The following is a 24,518-nucleotide window of genomic DNA, read 5'->3' on the forward strand; positions in this document are numbered from 1 at the left end:
CATTTCACGTGCACTGCATCATCGATGAAACCAGAAGTGGCCCCAGGTTCCCTTACTCCAGCTTAGTGCTCTGAACAGCTTCCTGTTGCAAAGGAGTCTTGGATGTCTATATTTTATATCTAAATAATGAATCACTCTTATGAGTACCACATGGCGTGAAAGATCTTTTTTTTTTAAAAAAACTTGTGGTAAAGTACCCTCAACATAAAATGTATCATCTTAGCCATTTTTAAGCATACATTTTAGCAGCAGTTTCATTCACATTGTTGTACGACCAATCCCCAGAACTCTTTTCATCTTGCAAAACTGAAACTCTGTTCCCATTTAAAGACTCCCCCTCCTGCCCTTCTCCCCCTCTCCTCAACTCCTGGCAACCACCATTCTACATTTTGTTTCTACGATTTTGACTACTCCGGGTACCACATATAAGTGGAATCAATACAGTACTTGTTCTTCTGTGACTGGCTTATTTCACTAAGTGTGATGTCCTCAAGTTTAATTTCCTCCCTTTCTAAGGCTGAATAAAATTCCATTGTATGTATATACCACCTCTTAAAAATTCATTCATCCATTGATGGACTTTTGGGTTGCTTCTACCCTTGGCTATTATGAATAATGCTACTATGAAAATAGGTGTGCTAATATCTCTTTAAGACCCTGTTTTCAATTCCTTTGAGTATATATCCAGAAGGGAAATTTCTGGATCATATGGTAATTCTATTTTTAACTTTTTGAGGAACTACTCTATAGTTTTCCACAGCAGCTGCACTATTTTAGATTCTTGCCTGCAAGGCACAAGGATTCCATTTCTCCACATCTTTGCCAACACTTGCTATTTCTGTCTTGTGTGTGGAGAGGTGTGTGTGTTTTACAATAGTGATCCTACTGGGTGGGAAGGGGTACCTGATTGTAGTTTTGATATGCATTCCCCTTGTGATCAGTGGTGTTGAACATATTTCATGTGCTTATTGGCCATTTGTTTGTCTTCTTTAGAGGAATGTCTGTTCAAGTCCCTTGCCCATTTTTTTTTTAAGATTTTATTTATTTATTTGTCAGAGAGAGAGCGAGCGAGAGCGAGCACAGGCAGACAGAGTGGAAGGCAGAGTCAGAGGGAGAAGCAGACTCCCTGCGGAGCAAGGAGCCCGATGTGGGACTCGATCCCAGGACGCTGGGATCATGACCTGAGCCGAAGGCAGCTGCTTAACCAACTGAGCCACCCAGGCGTCCCCCTTGCCCATTTTTTAATCGAGTTGCTCGGGTTTGTTTGTTGTTGTTGTCTTGTTGCTGGAGTTCTCTATATATTCTGGTTCTTAGCCCCAAGCCAGATATAGGACTTTCCCCCATTAAGCCTGGTATCACTTAGATGTAGAACTGAAAAAGAAAAAAAGATCAAACTCATAGAAACAGAAAGTGGAAAAGTGGTTGCCAGGGGCTGGAAGGGGAAAGAAATAGGGAAAGTTTGGTAAAAGGGTATGAATTTTCATTTAGGATGAATAAAATCTGGGTATCTAATGTAAAACATAACAACTATGATTAATAACATGGTATTGTATAGTCTGGATTCTCTAAGAGTATAGAACTTAAATGCTCTTAGCGCCACCCCCAAGAAAGGTAAATATGTGAGATGATGGATAGGTTAATTAACTTGACAGGGAGACTCTTTGTACAACCTGTGTGTTTATCAAATCATCACACTGAACATTTAAATATCTTATAATTTTGTCCATTATACCTCAATAAAGTGGAAAAAATATAAATATTGAAAGAATAGTTTCTCAATTTTTTGTGCTGTTTTCTAAGTAATGGCTTCTCAGAGACATGACACTTAATGTTTCATCTGGATTATTAACATTTTCTTCATCACTCTCTTAAGTCTACGATCAACAAAACAATGTATCAAGCTCTAATTCATAGCATTCTCTGATTCTGTGGTATCCATCCTCACGGCCATGGCAGGTCTCAAGCCACCACTGTCCCTGAAGAGAAGCACATGGTTACACATTGTTTCCATCATTCTGATAAGTAGATGTAAATCATCTCAAAACCGTAGAAAATAGTAAAACGTGGTAAAATAATTAAGAAGTGATAAGTTTTGAGTATGTATTATGTTTATTTTTAAGATAATGGATTCAATTGTGAGTCTATGTGATTCAATTTTTAATAACGGGTGTGTTTAACAACCAACATGAAAATCCCTCAGAATTTTATAATCAGCTCTTGTGAGTTGTTGCAAGCTGGCCCTGCACAATGCTGCTTAGACCACTTCTGGCCCTCAAACATCCACACTTTTTCTACCCACCCCACCCCCCGCAACATTCTGCTTGGGTTTCTAGAATAGCGGTAACTTTGGCCTCTCCTTGAAAGCTTTTAAGTAGGTCTCCAATAATTGCTATTCAGAGTCTTTCTAAATCTGGCCCCTGCACCCTGCTTGACTCTGAGCCCCGCTTCCTCCCCATTTCTCTGGAAAGCCTACCTCCTTTCTCACCCAAGTTCAACCCTTCCTTCAGGGTCTAGCTCCAATTCCATAGAGTGTACAAAACCTTCCTCCCTGGGTGCCTCAGTAATCTCTTATCACTTTATTGCCCTTACAGTTTCTACCAGAAGATGCACCCTGAATGAACTCTTATTTTGCACCGACATGATTCTGTTGTCACATGTTGTTCCTCATTTACCAATGATAATGTAGTAGAAATGGCTGCTGCCTCCAATTAGAAGGTCAGGGAAAGAATGGTGTTTTGTACTGCTTGATTCCCCTCCCTTGGTGTCTGCTCACATTCAGAACTATTTACGGAGTATCTACTATGTATCAGGGACTGTGCTAGACATTAGGGAGATACTGGGAAGTCATTGTAAAGGAACAAGACATGTATTTGTCTTTGCCACCCTGAATGGAAAAGCACACACTAGGCATTAAAACTAATTAAGTTTGGCATAAATAGAACCACCACATTCTGGAACTAGCAGGGATCTTAGACCAGGCATTCTTACTGGGGACAATGATGCCTCCACAGGGACTTTGTGGAAGCCTGTTGAAGGTGTTTGGTTGTTCGGTTGTTTAGAGAACATTATGGAATTTATGGATAGTCGCAGGGATAGGAGACATCCTGCAAGGTGTGGATAGTCCCGTTCAACAAAACACTGTATTATCTCATACCCAATTTTTAAGTGTTTCACGGGAATTCAGGAAGATAAATTATAATTAGTAAAGCTCAGAATTAGAACTCTGCATGAAACACAAAGCTTTCTCTTGTGTGGTTTTTGAAATACACCAACTTTTCCAGATATTCAACTATGATGTAAATTGAGAGAAAATTGTTGTCTTCTGTTCTATATCTTGTTGAGAGTTGATCATCATTACCAAAAAAAAATCACATTATGAACAGCAATGCCTTTTATACTATTCAAGTCACCAAATCAACAGTTCCTATCATGCTGCAATCTTAGTCATTATACATCGACCTATATAAAATCTCATAATATCCTAATATGGAGAGTATACTCATTGAGTCCCAATTTCAAAATGTCATATATCTTTAAAAGTCAAAAATTGTCCCAACGTATTACTATATTAAATACAATTTAAATATTTTGATGTGTAATCAATTAAGATATTAAATAAAATAATATAAACACACATAAAATTAAATAAAACATTTTCAATATATGCAGATATAAGCAGCTGGTTTTTCATGTCTTCTAAAATCATGGGGACATGATTAAGTGTGACAAAAATATTCAGCAGCTAAAGGGAGAGCTTGCCTTACGTGTCACTTACAGTGGAATCCCAAAGATGCTTATAAGGATGGTATCTAGAAAAGCTGATCCTGACAAAAGGAAATAAGCCTCCTGGTGTTGGGTATAGTTCTAGAAACTGGAGTTCACACCCCAGGAAATCAACCTGAATGTTCACACTCCTTGTCCTTACCACCTGGTCAGTCATGTTTCCTACAACAGATTGGAGGTTTTAAAACCTATCACCTAAAGGAAAGGTCCAATTACCTTGTGATTTTGAGTCAAGGTTTAGAAAACAGTGAAAGATCAAATGCTTGAAAATGTAGGACATGTTGAGGAAAATCAGGCATGGCACTTACTATGCAGCAAACACAGCCTTCTTGGGGTGCATCTCCCCCAGCCCCCACACACACAACAAAATGCCAGTTCTTGTTTCACACAAGTGTACTTCATTTTCATTTTTTTGTGGTGTCTCCCTCTTAGTTCTCTGGTCCAGACTGCAGCAGAGAGTCACACACAAAATCTGAGTATCAGATGTCCCCAACTTTTAACTAAACAAAGTCACCCCTGACGTAACAGGGACAAACCCTGTCCAAATGTTTGCTGCTTCTTCGTGTCCCACCTGCGGCTGCAAACCCAGGTTCTCTGGATTGGAAGGAGGAACACGCTTCAGAGCAAAAAGAAGTTGCAGCTGGTGACCGTGCTGATTATCCAAGTGGCTTCCCCGAGTTCGACCCATTGAAGAAGCAAGTGCCCGGAAGAGACGGTGGGACCAGCCAGCCGAGCCCAAACCAATCTGTCAAGAAGAGAAGTCAGCTGCAATATAGGAGCAACTGCCGGTATGTCAAGTAATTTCCTGGCTGACTCATGAATTCTTTAGGTACAACAAAAAAATAAGTAATTTTTCTCTCCTGTCTGTAAGGCTAATGCATCCCTTTTTCCTGTGGCTAGTCTTTCCACTTTCCGCTCATCTACTAATCACCCTTCTAAAGACAACTAAGAGTAACAAGGGTGAGACCTTATCTTTTCCATCTATTATAGTGCAAAAAATGGTATTGCTGCCTCTACTTCTGTCAGAAACCGTGGCAACAGCCTTCCCTCCCCACTCCTATGCCCCTCCCCAAGCTCCAGCATATAGAGTATCCCCCTTCCTACTCCTGAAGGGAAGGCTGCTCGTGTTAACTGCCCTCCATTAGAGAGATCTCATTTGCGTTCAAGTCCTTTGAGGCATGCCTTTTGGGACATGGTTTCAATTTTGTGGCTGTTTCATTTTCTTCGGTGAGACTGATGAGTGAGCCACATTCCACTGAATTGTCAAAGGTGTAAAGACGGGCAGATTCTGAAATGTGACATTGGAAGATGCGTGTCCACCTTACAAAATGCCAGAGAAATTCAAGAGTTCTGTCCTGGCCTTTGGGGGAAACACACAGCATGTTTTTCTCATAGGCTAACACTGACCTCGAGGTGCTGATTGGATTTCAGAGAGAGGGACTTCTTTGTCCATAAATGCAGGCAGCCGAGGCTAAAGGAGTCCCCTCTGTTCCTCCAGCAGAACAGAGCCTTGCACTTCATACGACAATAACGCTGAGAGCTAACATTTATTGAGTCCTTACCCTGTAGTAAACCCTGTGCCAAGTATTTATACACTGCCTCGTGCATTCATCACAACAAACCTGTAAGCCGGTACTAGTTTATGACTTTCATTTATAAACAAGAGCGCTAAGGCAAGGACACAGGTGAGTTCAAATTCCTGGTTAGAGACACCTGGAATTGAGCCCAAGTCTGTCTGGCTTTACAAGCTTCTCACTCTCACCCACTGCCTTAGGTTGGAGTTGAGTGAATTGGAGCAGAGCACCTTCCCTCCCACTCCCTACCCTACTCCTGCCCCCCTAGGTCTCTGCCATTGGAGGCTCTGGGCCTTTTCTTGGTTCTCCTGCTCTGAGTCCTGCGGCCTCAGGCTATTCATTTTTTTCTTCTTGCAGTTGAGATCTCAGCACGCAATTATTACTGTTGTCTGGTGACCTGGGCTATAACTGTCCCCTCTTAGAAAACACAAGGGGAGTATAAGTTTCTTAAGGTTCTGTGCTAATGCCGCTTGGCACTCTTTAGCTAAGGGGACATGAGTCCATGGATGTCCTCTTTCTAGCTCTAATTTTGGGAGTACTGTGAGTAAGAATGTAGCCTATCAGGTTGGAAGTCTACTTTATATCCAAAAGGATAAGGCTGTCCTTTGTTTGCTTGCTCTGGGCAGAGACTACAAACAGCAGGAGTGATAGTTACATGAAGATGTAATCCTATAGGGAGAGCTAGGTGGCCACTGGTTTGCATATTAGCTGTGAGAAGTCTGGAATATCCTAGCAGGTTACTAGGACTTCTGTTGCATGAGGACCCCTCAGGGTCTTGGAAAAACAGGGAAGTGAATTTTGAGAAGTTAAAAGCTCCTAGACCATCAAGATGAGGACTCTCAAAGATGTGATGAAGGCTTCCTTCAGTTTACGGGGACATAGGTACCCTGCGAAGCCAATCATGTACCATGTCTTGAATGAGGGAAGGAAAACTGGTCCCTAAAGAAGAGCTCAAGGGGTGCCTGGGTGACTCAGTCATTAAGTGTCTGCCTTCGGCTCAGGTCATGATCCCCAGGTCCTGGGATCAAGTCCCATGTCAGACTATCTGCTCAGCAAGGAGTCTGTTTCTCCCTCTCCCTCTCTCTCTCTGCTCCCCCACTCTCAAATAAATAAATAAAATCTTAAAAAAAAAAAAAAAGCTCAAGGTCAATAGATGAGAAATCCCTATTACCTGCCCACATTTGTCTAGATCTGGGAAATTTTTCCCAAGTTCCTCCAAAAGGAGCAGGCTACCTTTCAAAGAAAGCTCAAAGAAAAGAATAGCCAGTATAACGCCAAGCCACAGGAAGTAAGACCAAAAAAGCATTTTGCTGGTGAGGAAGAGACTCTTCTTCAGCATTAAGGATCACTGAAGTAAAAGAAGAGGGAGTAGAGAAGCAGGTTCCAGTGACAGGGAAGTAACAGCCACAAAGCCAGGCCACCAAGAACCAGAACAGGCAATGTTAACCACAGCCGTATTGAGAAAGCTTCAGAAGCTCGATCGAGATCTTGTCACCAAGAGACTTCCTTGGAAAACTCTGTCTAAGCTAGTGCAGTTGTCCCCAAGGACAGGGAGGTCTGGGAAGATACGAGATACCTAGTATTATGGGTTGAATTGTGCCCCTCCAGAATTTATTTGTTGAAGTCCTAACCTAACCCCCACCCAGTACCTCAGAATGTGACCTGATATGGGGATAGGGTTTTACAGAAGTCCTCACCCAAGTTAAAGTTATTAAAGTCTTTAGAATGGGCTCTAATCTAGTGACTGGTGTCCTTTTAAGAAGGGAACTTTGGACACAGACATGCAGGGAGAATGGCATGTGAACATGAAGGCGGAAACCAGAATGATGCTTCTACAAGCCAACGTATTATAAAAGTGTGAGCAAATCATCTCAAGTTAAGCGAACGGCATGGAACTAACTTTTTCTTTCAGGTCCTCAGAAGGCACCAGCCCTGCCAACACCTTGATCTTAGACTACTAGCTTCCACACTGTAAGACTAAAAACTTGTGTTGTTTAAGTCACCCAGTTGTGAGTCTTTGTTGTAGTGGCCCCAAGCAACTAACATATCCAGGAAAAACCTCAGAGCACCAGTATCAGAACATTTCAGTTCTAATATCAGGGATCCAAAGGATGGCAGGTCCCACTATCATGATAATGTTATGCCCCTTAAATTTGTGTTCTCCATCCAGACCATATTCTGGTGAATCACTAGATTGACCTCTCTCCTGTGGCATGAGTGTAAATCCTATGAAACATTCTGTGCACAAATGTTCATTCAAAGACCACTTACAGGCAACCACTATAAGCCCAACGACTTCACAGATTTCTTTTTTTTTTTTTTTAAGATTTTATTTATTTATTTGACAGAGATCACAAGTAGGCAGAGAGGCAGGCAGAGAAGGAGGGGGAGCAGGCTCCCCACTGAGCAGAGAGCCTGATGTGGGGCTCAATCCCAGGACTCTGGGGTCATGACCTGAGCCCAAGGCAGAGGCTTTAACCCACTGAGCCACCCAGGTGCCCTGTCCTTGCAGATTTCAAAACATGACAAATCAAATGAAATTAAATACTCTGTCATCTCTTTTTAAAAATATTTTAATGAACAGATGTATTGAAATCCATCTCCAACATTGCTGCCCTGGCCAGCTCTCCAGAGTGGAGGTGGGGTGGAGAGAACTGACTCAGCAATCAGGGCATTCAACAGGGTGTCCTTTGTCTCAATGAGAACATGGTTCCTATATGGACTATTTTCTGGAATGCACTAAATGCTGCAGGATTTCCCTTTCCAGAGCGGAAATCCTGTATGGAAAAATCATCAGGATAATCATGGCCTCTCTTGCTTGGCTTTCCCTTAGAGGTGAGATTGGAGCAGAGACTCATTGGTCCATTTTATCTAGTTTTGTTGGATTCCACTAGAGCATATAAAATTCTTGTTTCTGAGGAACATTTTCTTGTCTCTGTTGTACAGTTTAGGAATACAGAAGAGGATGGTGGTTGGACATAGCCTTAAAAAATAACGCTCATTATGGCTAATTTCAAACATACTCTAAAGGAGATAGACTAGAACAATAAACCTGAATGCACTAGTAATGTAGCCGCAACAATGACAAACTCTTGCCTGCTCTGGTTTCATTTATGCCTTCTGCTTCTCCTTCCCCACACTGGAATATACTAAACCAAATGCCAGCTATGGGATTTCATCCACAAAGACTGCAGTCTATACCTCTAAGAGAGAAAGACCCTAAAACAATTATCATGAAACCATGACTACATCTTGATCACCCACAATTCTAAACATCATTTATTGTCTAGTCAAGGTTCAAGTTGCCTTGATTTGTCTCATAGTTTTTTTAAAAAGTTGATTTGCTTGAGAATCCAAAAAATGCCCATGTATTTGCATTTGTTGATGTGTACTAACTTTCTGTGAAGTTCTAGGTTCTCCTCTCCCTTCTATTTCCTTGGAATGTATTTAAGAAAACAGGTTATTTTTTCTGCCAAGTCTCTGGTTTTGATAATGGCACCCCCCTGGTGGTGTTACCATGTTCCCCACGCCTTCATATTCCTGAAATATTAGATTTAGGTGCTCGATCTGATTCAGGTTTAATATTTTGGCGAGGTCACTTTATATAAAGATGGTGTTGAATCTTCCATCAGGAGGCACATCCTGTTCAGTTCTCCCCTGCGATGGTGGCTGCGGATAGCCAAAACCTAGATCTTATTTCGTTTGAGATTTGCCAAATGGTCGTATTCTAATTCTATTATTCCTTGAGTGTGAGGGTACAGCTCACACAGGAAAGACAGATTCAAGTTTTGACTCATTTTAGAATAACTGGTTTACTAATATCTTCCAATGAGGACCGGTGACTTTACTTTAAAAAATTTCATTATTGGGATGCCTGGGTGGCTCAGTGGGTTAAGCTGCCTTCAGTTCAGGTCATAATCTCAGGGTCCTGGGATCAAGTCCTGAGTCAGGCTCCTTGCTCAGTAGAGAGCCTGCCTCTCCCTCTGTTTGCTGCTCTCCCTGTTTGTGAGTGCTTTCTCTCTCTGACAAATAAATAAATAAAATCTTAAAAAAAAAATGCACAATAAAAAAAAAAGTTCCATTATGAACTCACATGACTTTCTAATTTATTTAATATATTTATATATTTATTTAATTCATTGTTGGTATTAGTACTCAAACTGTCCCATCATTGGCTATTTGGAGCTGTTTCAATTTGGTTCTTGAGTCTTGGACATAAGCTTTTTAACTGCTTTTGGGAAAAGGGCACAGACCCTTACCAGAACTTTCACTCCTGGATCAGTGGTATCCAAACTTCTTTGATTATGAACTCCCATTAGAAAACATTTTCAACCCCTTTTACGAAGATGGCGCCGAAAGCTAAGAAGGAAGCCCCTGCCCCTTCCAAAGCCGAAGCCAAAGCAAAGGCTTTGAAAGCCAAGAAAGCGGTGCTGAAAGGCGTCCACAGTCACAAAAAAAAGAAGATCCGCACATCACCTACTTTCCGAGGACCCAAGACTCTGCGTCTCCGAAGGCAGCCCAAATACCCTCGGAAGAGCACCCCCAGGAGAAACAAGCTTGATCACTATGCCATCATCAAGTTCCCCAGACTACTGAGTCAGCCATGAAGAAAATAGAAGACAACAACACACTTGTGTTCATTGTGGATGTCAAGGCCAACAAGCACCAGATCAAACAGGCTGTGAAGAAGCTTTATGACATTGATGTAGCCAAGGTCAACACCTTAATCAGGCCTGATGGAGAGAAGAAGGCATACGTTCGGCTGGCCCCTGACTATGATGCTTTGGATGTTGCCAACAAAACTGGCATCATCTAAACTGAGACCAGCTGGCTAAATCTAAATACAGTTTCTTCATGATAAAAAAAAAAAAGAAGAAGAAAACATTTTCAAGCATGAATCCCCTCTATATGCTTATTTATAAATTATACACACATCCTAGGAGTTAATATGTTAGATACATAACAAAACTCCAAATGGAAATCTTGGATGTTGAGAAAGAGCTGAGATAAACAATGTTTTAAAATGATAGTCGCCTAGGAGGTCATTAGACATAGCTCTCTTAGCCAACCCAACAGGGAGTTTGGAGGGGCAAGAATCTCGGCCATGGCAGAGCTCCACGTTTGCTGGCTGAGGAGCCAGGAATCCTAGAAGAGACCAGGCTGCTGGCCTACAGCACCACAGCCTGGAGAGCTCAGCCCTGCTTCCTGCCAAGCGCTTGGCCATGAGCAGGGTGGAGATGCCAATAGTGTCCTGGCAGCCCACCAAGCTCTTTCACCATCCAGCAATCTGGCAAGCAGTCCTCGTGGGACCAATGTTCAGCAAGGGGGCATGCAGGCTAGCTCCACAGATACAGAAGTAGAATCATGTCTCCTTTCTTTCTAGGAAGGAGAACTCTGAAGCTGCAAAAGTTGAACTCCCTTTAAAAGGGGAATCAGCTTCAATTAAAAAAATTGATAAAGCAAATAACTGTAAAAAGACCTTTTCAGAGCACCTGAGTGGCTGAGTTGGTTAAGCGTCTGCCTTTGGCTCAGGTCATGATCCCAGGGTCCTGGGATCGAGTCCCACATTGGGTTCCTTGCTCAGCTTCTCCCTCCCCTTTTCCCTTCTTTTGTGCGCTTGCGCGCGCTCTCTCTCTCTCTCTCTCTCATTCACTGTTGAATAAATAAATAAAATCTTTTTTTAAAAAGGACATTTTCATTGGCTTTCTGTGCCGATAAAACCAAAGGATGAATATTAATGACTCAGGCTGCTACACCAGTGACTTGGTTAAGTAACCTGTTTAAGACCAGCTCTGAGGTAGAGATTTGGCTCCATCCTAAGTAGCGGGTTCCCTCAGCTATGATATTCAGTATAAGTTGTGAGGACGCCTTACTGCCAAATTGTTTTGATACCCATCTAAATGGCAGAACTTTGTACTTGTCAATAACTCTGAAAGGTGGCTGGAAAATTACGGAACATCTAAAAGTAAGGCAGGTGTTGGAAGTACTGATGGTTTATGTCAGGACCTGTCCTTAATCTCCTCAAAGTATCTGAACATAAAATCGGCTCCAAAATTTCCAACATAAAAAGCCCATCTTTTGTTCTCCAAAACAATAAAAAAAAAAAAATCAGAATAGCATTTGGCTTTTGAAGTGATGGCTACTATTCCCTCTCTCTTGTGAAAAGATCAAAAGCAAATTTGAATAAAATAAAATGTGCTCTTCTGACAGTTTCTAAACTTAAATATAGAATTTTGCTCATAATTTGCAATTGTAGCAAGAAAGTTAAGAGGAAGAAGACCTCAAAGTAAGATAATCTTTTTTTTTTTTTTAAGATTTTTTTCAATTATTTATTATTTTTTTTATTTATTTGACAGAGATCACAGGTAGGTAGAGAGGCAGGCGGAGAGAGAGGAATGAAAGCAGGCTCCCTGCTGAGCAGAGAGCCCGATGCAGGGCTCAATCCCAGGATCCTGGGATCATGACCTGAGCTGGAAGCAGAGGCTTTAACCCACTGAGCCACCCAGGCACCCCTGAGTAAGATAATCTTTAAGAGGAAGTAGAAATTTCTGAATGGTTCATCATCTGAGGTCATTCCTGTGAGTTAAGGATTGCTGATCCTAGGAGAATATAAATATGCCTGGAGAGCGGAACATCATGTTGCTAATATTTTGTGTATAAGTCGTGTTTTTCTACTGATTGAGGGGACCCAGGCAGAGACGCTGAAACTTTTGAGTGTCTTTTCAAAGAATGGGAAAATTTCTCGCCTACTGAATTCTTTTCTTTTTTTCCCCTTAATTTTTTTTTAGCATCTTAATTTTATTTTTTTCATATTCCAAGATTCACTGTTTATGCACCACACCCAGTGCTCCATGCAATATGTGCCCTCCCTAATACCCACCACCCACCCATCCGCTCACCCCTCTCCCCTTCATAATCCTCAGTTTGTTTCCCAAAGTCCACAGTCTCTCATCTTTCGTCCCCCCTCCGATTCCCCCCCCTGTCACTTTTCCTTTCCTTCTCCTAATGTCCTCTGTGTTATTCCTTATGCTCCACAAGTAAGTGAAACCATATAATTGACTCTCTCTGCTTGCCTTATTTCACTCCTACTGACTTATTTTCTATATGAGAACTTAAGCCCTATTTTTGTAACCCCAGACACTCTTACTGAAAAATAAAATATGACCAATTTTAGGATCCATACAAGACATTAATCAGAAGTTCAGTTCACAAAACTGGGGCAGGGGGAAGGCCCAGAGTGAAACCTAAAGAGCCTTTATTCCATCACAACCACCTTCACCTGAAGGAGGCTTGGCTGGCCCCTCGGTTGTGTGATATTAACCCACCCCTCTCATGGCTTCATTTATAAAGTGCCTTGGGATTCTAAATGATTTTTCTACAAACGCTCAGCATTATCAATTTATTTTTAAAAAGAGAGAGAGAGAGAGACAAATAGATTACATCATCATGGAAAAATCTTCCTTTCCTTTTGACTTCTCAACTGGATTAAGTGCTTAGAGCCCCAAGAAAAGACAACAGTGCTCTTTCTATTATGTAAACAAGCAAAAAAACCCTTCCAAACTATATAAAATACTTGTAGGGAGTCCAGTAAAGGATTTCTATTTCCCATGATGACTACTTCAATTTCAAAACTTTTGTTTTCAGATATTGAATACGAACTTTTTCAGAAAAGAGGTTAGCATGTGCTTCTCTTTTGCCCATGCTGGGCTTTTCCCCTCTACAGACCCCATCCACATATTTTCATCACAAAAGACAATTTGCTCCAGGAAGCCGGCTCAGGTTCAAGATTGCAGTTTCTTGGGAACAGGTTTACGTTAATAAAATGGTCTTTATTAAGCATTTGCTAATGCTGCAGGGAATGCCGAGACCTATGAGCACCGAGATGGTAAGACATTCAGAGAGTTTATAATCTAGTAGAGAAAGACCACTTATGTTAAAAAAAAAAAAAAAAAAAATGAGGCAACAACCAAATGTCAGTTGTTGGGCATGGTATATCTGGAATTGAGGGCCTGGGAGGCCCTTTGGAAGGAAGTTGGACTTGGGGGTTGTGTTTTTATTACTTACATTTTATTGTCCATTTTAAGCAAATAATGTATTCCCAAGGTCCAAAATTGCAAAGAGTTCCTTTTCTCCCCTGCCCTTTGACTGCAACTTCCCTTCTCGAGGCAATCAACCTGAGTGGCTTTTGCTTATTTTTTCCAAGCTGTTTTATGCATATATGTAAGTAAATATGATAACTCTTTCCTCCCCCTTCCATGTTACAAAAGGTAGCTACTCTGTGCCTTGAAGCACAGAGTGGTGGTATGGTAGAGTTATTAAACGCTGAGGCTCTGGAGCCTTGACTCTGTCCAGTCTTGACTCTGTCCATTTTTACCAGGGTGACCTTGGACAAAAGTCACCGAGGCTGCTCCCTGATCTCTGCCAGGAGGCGAACAGGAGTGCCTGCCTCTTCCGGCTGTGGGGAGGATGAAACAAGCTGACGTCTAGTAAATGCTTAGAGCAGGGCCCAGCATGTAGAAAGCACTCTACTCTATGTTAGATTTTTGCTATTTTCACTGAACATATCTTAGAAATCGTTCCATATCAGCACCAATAGAGGAATTTATTTGTTTACAAATGCTTAATATTTCCTTGAGGGACATGCTGTCTTGTGCTTGGCCTTATGTGATGAAGACTGTTTAGAAAATTAGGAAAACAGTGTCATAGGGTTTTTAGCTAATAGAAGAGGTAAAATTTTTTGAATGTCCAAATTATAGTTGAATACATGTGCAAATATAGCCTAATACCAAAACCATCCTTCACATTTAGTTCTTACTTTGTGCTTTTTCCTTCCTTGCTCCCATATCCAAACTACATTTTATATAGTAGTTTTATCAATACATATTGATAGGGGAGGGAAAACCTTTCCTTCCACCTTCTGTGTTTTCAGCTGGGTTAATGTAACAAAGAATAATTAAAACAAAGTAATCCAAGTTTGTTAGCATATGTATCTTACGTGTGCATGGGAGAAACTCAGAAAAAGAGAAACTAAATAAAAAGGGGGGCTTCTACTCCTTCTGTAGTATCTTCCACGCAGAACAACAAATGTGTGAAGAAATGACAGGACCAAGGAGGGCTGTGTTAGCCTTCCAAGGGAAACAAACTGAGGAAAGGAAATACAGGGGCGGAAGCTGATGAAATTGATTTGTTGGCAGATTTCTCTGGTGCTGTCTCTGAGCTGATGAGTCTGTAGTCACCTCCAAGAAAAGGGAATTCATATCCTGCCTTTAGGCAGAAAAGTTGGAAGATAGAGGATTTTCCCACGTTTGCTGCTGCTTTATTGCCTTCAGCTCAACGTAAAAGCTCAAAGAGGCGTATTTTTGGGTGACATACTCTGGTTTCCTCCTTTGTTACTCAGTTGGGGAACCTTTTTCTTTCAATTGCTTTGATGAGTTGTTTAATATTAATTATTGAATGAAACGGTTTTTTTCTTAAGTAAGTGTTGGGAAAGAGCTTGATTGGTGTGTGTGTGTTGTGTGCTCTTCAAGGTGGAACATGTGGAAAGGTGGCTAGTACATGGCAAGCATATTGCCGTGTTTCCCTCACACCAGCAATTCTCAAACTATTTTTGGTCTCAGGGTCCATTTTGTTTTTAAAATGTACTGAATGCCTCAAAAAACTTTTGTTTAAATGGGTATATACATCAATATTTACTGTACAAGAAATTCAACCAAGAGAATTTAAAAAAATATTTATCAGTTTGGGGCATCTGGGTGGCTCAGTTGATTAAGAGTTCACCTCTTGATTTTGGCTCAAGTCATGATCTCAGGGTTGTGAGATCGAGCCTTGCATCAAGCTTTGCACTGGACATGAAACCTGTTGAAGACTCTCTCTCTTCCTCTCCCTCTGCCACTCAGTCTCTCTCTCTCTCTCAAAAAAAAAAGTTAAAAAATATTAATTCATTCAAAAACAACAGTTTACTTGTTCACGAAGTAAGATAATTTTTATTGTATTATGTTAGTCACCATACAGTACATCATTAATTTTTGATGTAGTGTTCAATGATTCATTGTTAGCGCAGAACACCCAGTGCTCCATGCAATCCGTGCCCTCCTGAACACCCATCACCAGGCTACCTCATCCCCCCACCCCCTCCCTTGTAAAAGTCTTGGTTTCCTGGAGTCCATGGTCTCTTGTGGTTCATGTCCCACTCCGATTTCTCTCCCAATGTAAGTAAGATGTATTTATGAATAATATCTTTTCAAAAAATTTAGTTTGAAGAATGGCATTGTTTTCCATTTTTGTCAATCTCTGGAGTGTCTGGCTTAAAAGAAGACAGCTGGATTCTCCTATCTGCTTCTTATTCCATCTGGTGTGATATCATGTCATGTAGTTTCTGGCAATTTCCACTGTACAGTCATTAGTGTATGAGAGTGAAGCAAGCAAATAACTTCTTCGTGTTGTTATGAAAATTGTTTTCACCTCAAGGACCTTAGTGGAAGGTTTTTTTTGGCCCCAAATCTCTTCTCTGGGGGAGACTTTGAGCTCATGTCTTACAGGACCACATGTAAGTCATAGCATACCACTAAAAATCTATCCTGTTTTATAGGAGTACCTTTGAAAGAGAGTCAACAACTGTCCCAGTTTAATAAAATATTTACCAGATAAAGCAGCTGGAGCCTCAGAAGTGTGAGGCTGGAAAAAATGGATACGAGGCCAGAGAAAAAAAGGAATGTTTATATGTATAGTTAACAGTTACTCCCAAAGCCTTAAAGAATGTATCTAACACCGGATTTACAAAATCTTTACTATGGCCAGACTACTCTGAAAATTGACCCACTAAAACACCCTGGAGTTGCTCTAGCAATCAAGGGAACAGTCCTCTGACCACATTTTTCTTGAATGGCAGCAGAGTTTCCACTGTTTTCCTAGACAACAACAGTTAGTCATTAAGGGCTCTTCTAGGGCAGAACGTGGTCTCACAGTCCTGCCCAAACCAGTGGTTTAATTTAAAGTAATTACATAGTGGAAACCCAGTACTGTGTTTAAATGATACTGCTCCTAGCCACAGAATTCGGGAATTGGTAGTGACTGCACCTCCAGGAAAGGTCTAACTTTGGTTAATGTATAAATTACATAAAGCTTATTTGAGGAACAAAAGAGTTAGTAGGTTTTTGTTGAGCGTTGGTTCTTGAGGTTAATTGCATACTTTCTCAGTGAGGCAAAAAAATAAAATATATTAAAAACCAGAGAAAATTCCTCACGGCAGAATCCCTCTTTTTCCACCCTCCAGGAGTTCTCTCGATTGTTTCTATTCCTATTCAGTCATGTGTAATTTTACCCTGTCAGTGTCATACAGAAGATATGTGATTGATAGGTATCCAGTGCTGGTCCTGGGCATTACTGAATGTGTGTATGTACCTAGTGGTACAGTCCTTTGTAACTAAAGAATGGGGGGCAGGGTGGGGGAGGGGGAAGGTAAAGGAGCCTGCTTTCCAAACCTAGGACAAAGTAACAATAAGCCTTGTGGGGATCAAATAAATAAACACCTGCAAAAGAAACCTACAAAATTTCTAAACTGTTTCATCATCCACAAATAGTTATTGAAGCCCCACTATGCATTCTGCCAAGCAGTTATCAAAGTGTTCTGTGCTTGGCAAGGTGCAGTGTGTGTCAAGGTATGAAGTACCTTCCAACGCTGGATTTTATACTCTAGTTGGAGAGATAAGCACACAGGTAATATTAGCTCAGATCAGAAGTGTGGGGGAACATTTCACAAAGGCTGAGAGATCCCTTCTTCTATAGACTGACTGACTGCATTCCCTCAAAACTCTTGTGTTGAAACCAATTCCCAATGTGATGGTATTTGGAGGTGGGGCCTTTGGAAGGTGATTAGGTCATGAGGGTGGAAATCTTATGAATGGGCTTAATGCCTTTGAAAAGGGACCCAAAAGAACTCCCTAGCCCCTTCTGCTGTGTGAGGGCACAGTGAAAAAAATGGCTTTCTGGGGACCAGGAAGCATGTTCTCACCAGACACAGAATCTGCCTGTCAGCACCTTGATCTTGAACTTCCCAGCTTCCAGAAGCATGAGAAATAAATTTTTGTTTATTAGTCACCCAGTCTATGATATTCTGTTGGCGCAGCCTAAATGTACTAAGACAACTTTTGTCTGGAATTGCCCCAGAAAGCTTTGTGGCTATGGTGTGATATGAGTACTCAATGTCTGGAAGAATATGGTCCATATGATACTAACACCAATATTATCATGTATTATTTTCTGGCCTGAAACTGGATTTGTGGTAAAAGTATCTGGTATAAACTTCTTTACTCTTTTCCCACCAAAATTTAAAGAAGAAGAGAACCACAAAATTTCCACTGTGAAATTTTTTAATGAGTTAACTGTAAATGATTCCAAAACATAAGGATTTTATTTCCCTTAAAATACACAAAGATTCCTGACCAAGGGGAAAACATGAGGTCCCAGTGCAGCTTGCTGTTTGCCAGAGGAGGCATGTGTGGGCAGAGAGTGAATTGGAGGTAGTGGGGGTGGATCATTTGACATGGTTGGATCCTGGCATGGTTTTCTCTTTGCCACATGTTGAACCAATTGTTGTCAAGGACACTTTTTGTTAGTGAGTCAACTGATAGTTCGTCCTATTTCGTTTGGTTAAACATAATTCTAAGGAAAGAAACTGTACATTATTTTTTAAAGATTTATTTATTTAGTTGAGAGAGAGAAAGAAAGCAGGGGGAGGGGCAGAGGGCGAGGGAGAGAAGGACCTCAAGCAGACTCCCCACTGAGCCTGACCTGGGGCTCCATCCCATGACCCTGAGGTCATGACCTGAGCCCAAATCAAGAGCCAGATGCTTAACTGACTGAGCCACCCTGGTGCCCCAAGAAACTGGACATTATTAATTATAAATTTCCCAGAAATATTTAATGGACTCGATTCTGTTTTTGGTTTTGTGCAGTGAAGAATCTAGCCTTCACTCCCAAGAGAGGTCTGGCCTTTGTCCTCAGCTTCCTGATAGGAGTGTTTTTGTTTGCCTGAGGGCTCTGCTGCAAAGGGATAGTCACAACTCGATAGGGGTTGGGGATTTGAGCCTTGTGATAACAGGTGAACTCCCGAGGGGCTAGAACCCAAGATCTGCCACTGGATGGGACCCTAACAGAGACTCTGGACTCCAAGGCTTGGGTAAACCTCCTTGGTTGGCAATACTCACTGCATATTTTGTCACATCAATGCCAAGAAAGTGGCAGTGTCATGGGTTCATGGGGAGTTCATTTTGTACTCAATCTTGACTTCTGCCCTGGGTACTTCTTCCCTTAACTGATTCCAATCAATATCCATCAGTTGTGTTACAGCCTGACCAGGGCATAACAGCTTTCAGTGAGTTGTGTGAGTTTAGCTAATGATCAAACCCAAGGGTAGTTACAGGTACTAGGTACCCCTGAACTTGCAACTGGTGTCAGAAGTGAGGGTAGCCTGTGTGCACACTGTTCTAACTTCTCAGTTGGCTAAACTCTCACAGGTATAAAGGCACATTAGTACGTCCTGCAAAACTCCCTGAGTTCAGCTTTACTGCCTGAAGGCTGTCCATCCTGGCCTATCCTAATAAAGTACAGGCTAGGATTTTTCTCCCAACATTTGGGTCAGGAGAAATCACATTAAAATGAAGATTAAGGACAGTTTGGGTAAAGAGGGCGCATACATACATAGAGATGTCCGTTGGGCTTTTGGCTTTCAGCTCAGAGTGGGAGGTGAGGATGCAACTGTCTTTGGTCACCCTGATTCTGGGCTCATCTGACACCAGCTGCCTCCACCCTGCCACACCAGGTCACCCCAACAGGATCAAAGTCGTGTACCTGAGGTGACCATGGGAAAGTCCGTGCCTGTCTGCCCTGGCTCCCAAGATCAGGAGTGTGATCTTGTCTGAGCCTGAGTCTGTCTCCCAGAAAGGTTGGTGATGATCTCACCAAGACAACCAGTGATTGGAAGGGTCTGAGGATAACAGTGAAAATGACCTTTCTGAACAGACAGGCCCTGATTGAAGTGATACTTTTCTCCCTCTTCCTGATCATGAGAGCCCTCAAGACACTGCCAAGAAACAGAGAGAGGCAGAAAAATATTCAGCACAGGGGAAATACCACTTTTGATGGGATTGTCAACGTTGCCTGACAGGTGCAGCACTGATCTTTAGCCAGAGAATTCTCTGGAACCATTAAAAAGATCCTGGGGACTGCCCAATCTGTGGGCTGCCACGCTGATGGCTGATAACCTCAACACTGGTGCCGTGGAATGCCCCACTAGTTAAGAACGACAAAGGAAAATAGTTCAGTAAAGGATCTTTGATGATCCCCCCAAAAGATGTCCATTGAAGTATTTATCACAAGAGTGAATAGAGAACTGATTATATAAATTATGATATTCCACAGAGTGGATACTATTTCAAAAATTAGATGTATATGTACTAATATGAAAAGATCTTCAATATAACTTATTAAACTATAAGATCAAGGAGCAAAGAATTTGCTTTTTTTAACCTCAATAAATAACCCTGAGGCAAAGGGGTAAATACTGTAATGATGAAAGAAGTGAACAAGTTTAAAGAGTTTTCTTTCCTTATTTGGGCATGAGGACTTACTTCTCTGGGGACCCGGAAGATGAAATGGGAGGAGGAAAAGCCAGTCCAAAGTGTGTTAAAGAAGGCAACGGTGGTTCACTCTCTCTGGGGAACCCCTGTGGAAATATGTAAAACACCCTCAGAATTGTCAGCCTGGGAGGAGGGGAGCATGTATCTGGTGCATGCCCCTCACAAGTGCCTTCTTGGCTAAGGTTTGCCCCAGGGGAGTTAAGTCCCTGGTACTTGAGGCTTGTGGCCACAGAAGAATGTCTGGGCAGCTTCCTCAGCATCTTTCAAAATGGCAGCAGAGCTCCAGAGCCGGGAAGAGTCCTTGGGTTCAGCCTAGGCGTGCTGTCAGGTTAGGCCTGCACAGGCCTGCTTGTTGCAATAATGGGCAGGGCAACCGTGGGCTGAGAGATGTCAGACACAACACAAAGAAGTTTGACATGACATGGGATTTGGATGTTAATCCCAATCCTGGGTTTCCTAGATGACCTAGAATTTCTGGATTCTCACTTGCAGTTATGACCCGAGGACAACCCAACCTCAGGACTGAGATGTCTGGACCAACTGGAGGTCCCCACTGGGCTAAGTCCCCTGCTTTCAATATTTCTCCCTGCTGCTTTGACAGCCTCCTCTCTCCAACCATGGATGGTAAATGTTCCCTCCCTATCACTGTTGTTGATCATGCTCCTCTCTCTGCTCTCTCAAGCTCTCTCTAAGGCAGCCTAGGCCTTGGGTTGGGCAGGGGGAGACCCATATTTTACTTGCTGAGATCTACCACCCCCCAGGCACAGATCACCTTCCACATACCCCCAGAGACCCTGACTATACAACACTATGTAGAATTTTCTTGCCTCTGAAATCCTTTTTATTGCCCCACCACTGAGTCTGTGTTTAAATTTACATGGTCATGAGTTTAGGTGATATTTGGGTGGGGGTGGGATACATCTTGTTTTCCCAGCTGGAGTTAGTTCCTTGAGGACAAGTGCCATAAATTGTATTTTTACCTCTCAATACCTAGTAAAGGAATTATAGGTAACAGATGTTCAATAAATGTGTGGTTGATTGTTGATGCAATCTGCAGTCACCATTCTGCAAAGACCCAAGAACAGCTAATTTCAAAACAAATGAATGAAAGCAACAGTACACCCATGGTTCATGTGTAACAAAGGGACTAAATCTGCTTGTCCTCATTAAGGCAATGAATAGATGATGAGCCAGCTTGGGTAAGCAAATTCTGCTATTGACCTAAAGTTCATTTTCACAGGGACATTTCTGGTAAAGCCCTGAGCTTAGGACTGCCAAGATATGAATGCTCATTAGCCAGGAGAGAACCTAACAATAAAACTGAAAGGGGAAAAATGTGCCTTAGAACAAAGAATGCAATGTGCTTGCTTTAGGAAGTAAAACTCAAGCCACTACTTATAGACTAATCAGTACTTCCCCCATCCCAACCTTAATGTTTAGGTTAGCCTCTCAGGTGGGGAGCTGCAAGAGGTCAAAATTTCCAGTCCTTCTCCCATTCCTGATCACCCTTTTGAATGTAGATGACCTTGTGACTTGCTTTGGCCAATAAAATGTTAGTAGGAAGGGAAGCAGGTCACTCCCACGCAGAAGTATTTAGGAACCTGTGGCCGATTCTGCAGGCTATCTTCCCTTGCTGCCACAATCTGGGGGTACGTATTCAGAGATGCAACAAAACTGACCCAGGAAGATGGAGCGCCTTGACTCAAACTACACTTACTGAGTACCAGCCACGCACCAAGCACTGTGAGACGTCAGGAATATGCTAGCCCATAAGGCAGGCTCTGCTCTCCTGAACTTTGTCTGCAGGGCAGACCTCTATTTTTAACTTCCATAAATCAGTATTTAATTCTGGCTGTGACTCATTACGAAGAGAGATAGAACATGTCAAGAGAGCACATAACATGAACAACCCAAGGTCTGAGATTTGATGGGAGGATTGACTTGAGAACACGTAGGAGTCATCAGTTAAAGAATGTTCCAGGCTGGGAACAGAGAAGGGCATAGTCAATCCAAAAAAGGAAAGGCCAGCATGGCTGGACAAGAAAAAGTAGGGGAATGGTCTATCGGGCTTGTGAAACACAGAGAAGCCACACTGGACGGGCCTTCTGGGCTTCATTAAAGACCTCAGTAAGTTGTTCTAAATTTATTTGGGTTTTCTTGAAACAAACAGCGGTCATGCATCACCCTTCTATAATCCTTCTCTTTACCCCAGCAGCCCTTGTGGAGTGGGCACTGAGCTCCTTCTTGTTGGGAGGCACTGAACCAAGTTGAAATATTGAGCAGGTCCGCCTGTCATAAGTATGCCCAGTGGTGTCTCCCACTCCTTCAGAAGTTACCGTCGCCTCCTGCCATTGGAGGTATTCAGCCTGATCCAGGATCAGCTCTGGCTAGCTTGGTAGAAAGGCATTTATTACAGGTATTAAATGGCTTACGGAATCATGGAGAAATGGGTTCTACACTATGTTTCCAGGAAGAACCTAGAGCCACCCCCACGGAAATGGCCCAGCAAGAACACTGCTGCCGGGGTGACATTAAGGATGCTGCCTGTGGGGCGCCTGGGTGGCTCAGTGGGTTAAGCCTCTGCCTTTGGCTCAGGTCATGATCTCAGGGTCCTGGGATCGAGCCCGACATTGGGCTCTCTGCTCAGCAGGGAGCCTGCTTCCCCCCCGCCTCACTCTCTCTGCCTGCCTTTCTGCCTAGTTGTGATCTCTGTCAAATAAATAAATAAAATCTTTAAAAACAAAAAAAAAAGATGCTGCCTGTGAAACTGGAAGCCGCTGTCACAGCTGCTGGCTTGAGACCACATACATCAGGAAATTGGGTGTCACGTGACCTGCCCCTGTCCCCAAGTACCCTGCTTACAGATTCAAGGCTTGCACAAACGTGGGAGATCAGCCAGACTTAGATCACATCCAGAACCTAGCTTTCGGGGAGGCTGGGAAAAATCCTTAAATTTGTAGTCTCAGGGCGCCTGGGTGACTCCGTTGGTTAAGTGTCTGACTCTTGGTTTTGGCTCAGGTCACGATCTCCGTGTCATGAGATCCAGCCCAGAGTGGGGCTCCACACTCAGCAGGGAGTCGGCACAAGACTCTCTCCCTCCCTCAATCCCTCCTCCAGCTTGCACATCTCTCTCTCTCTAAAAGAAAATGAATAGATAAATAAACCTTTTTTGAAAAAGAAAAAAAAAAAAGGCTCGTAGTCCCTGCAATACGGAAAAGCTGCTGGAAGAGGGTTGAAGGAGATTTTGAACGTGCAAGTCGTGGTGCTCATCACACCACGTCTCAGAGGAGCCAGATTTAAATGAGAGCCGCGCTTTCGAAAGCCTTCCAGCTCTCACTTCAGCTTTCGCAAACCCTGTACTTTCTGTATTTATTTTATGCAGAATCGACTCCCAGGCCACAAGCTTTTGTTTCTTTAGTTTCTTCTGCGATATCTTTTTCTTCTGGGTGAGCTCCTCTTCTGGTTTGGGAAAAACCTTCTCTTTTTCAGTAAGGATCATCATCTCAGCATGGCAGGGAGAGCTCATGGCTGGGTTCGTTTGACCAGGAGCCCCATAAGTTCTACGCTGCATCTTTGGGGCTTTGTGCACTTGGATGTGCTCAGTGACTAGAGAATCTGCCTCGAAATCCTTAAGTTCAGCATTACGCTATGCATTTTTAAGCACACGTGGTAAAAATCCAGCACTACTTTTGAGCCTTCCAAGCCTGTGCCCAGTCCCACTGTTTGGCCCAGACACACCTGCCAGGTCCACCACTATAGCAATGGAATGGCACACGTGGCTTCTGCAAAGTGACATCTTTCAGATACCTGGTGGCTTCTCAGATATGCATGCCCTTGATGGCCAGGGCAGTTTCATGTGAGTTCTTAAAGTGAGCACGAAGATTTGAACCTCTTGATTTGCATGATTTTGTAGGGTTTTCTGGGTCAAGTGACTGGCAAACCATTTTCAGAGATCACCTGAGGCCACTTAGGGGAAGCTGAAAACCCTGTATGTATCTAGTGCTGCATTTCTTGTCTTTGGTCTTTTCTCTGCCAAGAGTGAAACCACCGTATTTCTCCTTTTCTTCCGCATTTCATCAAAGCATGTTCCCTTCTGTTTATCTGTTCTCTATGTTAGGAATATAGAAGCTATATAAGGACAAGTTCATCAAAGGTGAGCTTTGTCAGAACTCAGGGCTGTGTAACGTACATACACATGCTTATCATACAAATGTTTGTCTCATTGAGTTCCTCTGTCAGGCAGTCGCTTCAGACTGCTTTGAAGAGGTTTAAAAGGGAGCATAAGAAATGCAGCTGGGGGGCGCCTGGGTGGCTCAGTGGGTTAGGCCTCTGCCTTCCGCTCAGGTTGTAATCTCAGGGTCCTTTAGAAAAAAAAAAAGAAAGAAAGAAAGAAATGCAGCTGGAATGAGCTACATTGAGCATCTAGCTTAAGGACCAGAGGGGAGTACATGTTTCAAACCTCCCTGGACCTGTATTATTTTCTGTGACTAACTGAACAGCTAATTACAGCTCTCTAATTATCTTT

The 24,518-nt window shown here is 42.5% G+C and overlaps 1 protein-coding gene and 1 pseudogene across 1 annotated transcript in view; one reads left to right on the forward strand and one right to left on the reverse strand.

Moving 5' to 3' along the window:
- Positions 1 to 24,518, forward strand: part of LRRC31 (leucine rich repeat containing 31) — a 101,675-nt gene that overhangs the window by 35,860 nt on the left and 41,297 nt on the right. The gene's annotated exons all lie outside the window — the stretch shown is intronic.
- LOC116590740 lies at positions 1,360 to 23,937 on the reverse strand (annotated as a pseudogene).

This window comes from Mustela erminea, chromosome 1 (assembly GCF_009829155.1).
Source record: "Mustela erminea isolate mMusErm1 chromosome 1, mMusErm1.Pri, whole genome shotgun sequence".
NCBI lineage: Eukaryota > Metazoa > Chordata > Mammalia > Carnivora > Mustelidae > Mustela > Mustela erminea.